The sequence below is a fragment of the Ochotona curzoniae genome, unplaced genomic scaffold (assembly GCF_017591425.1).
Source record: "Ochotona curzoniae isolate NIBS_2020 unplaced genomic scaffold, NIBS_Ocur_1.0 contig_64, whole genome shotgun sequence".
Taxonomy (NCBI): Eukaryota; Metazoa; Chordata; class Mammalia; order Lagomorpha; family Ochotonidae; genus Ochotona; species Ochotona curzoniae.
In genome coordinates, this window is record NW_024466502.1 from 40,272,886 (window position 1) to 40,275,032 (window position 2,147).

Here is a 2,147-nt window from a genome sequence, read left to right on the forward strand (position 1 = left end):
TATTAAAAATGAACTGGAGATGAGCAAAGATCCTCAAATCCAGGACAAGCTGCTTTTCATTAGTGAAGTTAGCCAAAGCTATAGCTACTATAAGTACCAATGGTACCTTTGACAAGTCCCCTAAATGATAGTTAAGATCTTTGAATCATCTTGTTGTCTCCCTGTACAAGTTTGTAGAATAAAACTTTGCAAGAGTAAAACTGTCAGGCAGAAAAACTGCCAGTAAAACCATCAGAAGCTATAATTATTTTTAAATGCAAAATACATGGTTTAGAAATTCTTTTTCATGGTGATCCAAACTTCAAGAAAGTCTCAGTGCTGTTGATTTGAGTACATGAATCCAGTTGGGCAGAGGCTTTCTCTTGGTTTCTTTGGTCTCTCTTGTTGCATTGGATAGCTGCATAAGAATTCGCTCTAATGTGGAGGAACTTCTGTGGGCCTGCGTTTTGGCTTCATTGGCTGTGGCAAGCAGTGAGGAGTTATTTTTAGTCTTCAACTTTTTTTTTCAAAAAGATTTTTCATAGACCACAGTTTTCGTTCTGCAATTTATTATGATTAAAATGGGGAAATTTGTTACAGTTCAAAACTTTCTCCAAATACTGTGTTGCAACTAGCTTTGCTTTCTAGCCAATTTTGTGTACTTATCAGCAAGAGCATCTTCAAACGAAGCACCCGCTTTCACTTCCCCAACAAAGCCCACTCTTCCACTTCAGAAGACACTCAGTGCCCCCAAGAGCAGACACGCAGGAGGTCAGGCCAACACTTCCCCAGCACCACGGCTCTTCCAACAGTTTAATTCCACTTGGCCATCGAGCTAATTAAAATATTTTATTGTATCATTGTTTCAAATAGCATTCTTACTCAAACCAAAGAAAATTTGATTGTAAATGAGGAAGTGAAGAATGATTAAAATCACTTACTGGATGAGGAATGTAAACAAGTAAAAACATTAGACCAAAAAGAAAAAAATGGGTAGCAGTGATTTGCAAGGCTCTTTGAGTACAACCGGTGCACCTAAAGGACCACATCTGAAGTGGCAAACTCAAAACGTCTTTTTTCAGAAGTGAAAATTAAAACTGCCTCTTTCTTTCACTTTTGCTTATATGAAAGGGTGTTGAGATGATTGACTGAGACTGTACGTTTATTTTAAAAAAAATCTAAATTTTGAAAAATATTGTGGAACTACCTTTTTGTACAAGAAATGCATGTGAAAAATAAAAATGTACTTTTTGAACTGAGAAGTCATTTTAATAGTTTATTGAAAAGTCTTACAGCTGTGCTGGGTAAGCTTTTTTCCCTCCTTATTCTTTCTTTTTTCTCACGCAAATAAAACCAAGAAAAACATACAACCATGCAAACCCTACCTCAGACAAGTCTGAGAATGTATTATTTCTCAGAACCCAGTTGGATTTATGGCCTATCTAGCATGGACTCTGTTCTTTAGAAGATAAATATAGGGAATAATCTCAAAAGGATACATTTTTGCTGAAAACAGTTTCTGGCTCTTCCTTTCTCTTATCATGCCCTTAGCCTTAGATTTCACTACCCACATTCCTAATTTCTTTTCCTTCTATGTTTCAGCCTTAGGTCCTAAGAGGGTCCTGGATATGCAGTATGTACTTATTATTTGTTTTTGCAGTGAATTGATGAATGGGAATGGAAGTGAGGGTTGCAATAAAAGGTACACAGTCCTTCCTCCTGCCATTAGCCATTCCTTCATCCTAAGGCATGAGACTCATTTAGGCCATCATTGAGTCACTGCATCACTTAAATATCAGGGACATGCTATTAAGTACTCATTTACAGATCGTGATGAGCACATGGGAACCAAATCAGAACCCAGAACAAGAAATGGAGGATGTTTCCTCTTTCTTCATTGGAGGGGCAGGAGGTTACCTGGGAGACCTTAACAATGAACTGGAAAAAAAAGAATTACACACAGCCCTTTTCCTCCAAACCGTCTTCTCATGCTCTCAGACACACCACATGCATGTATGTGTGTGCCCATACAACCTCACATATGAATACCATTTTTTACAGACTATAAACAGTCTACCAATCAACCGTTATTGCAGAATTCTTGTTAAAAGAAAAATTTTCTTGGTTAGCTGTCATTTGATTTTCTTTTTTGTTCCTGAAATACATTG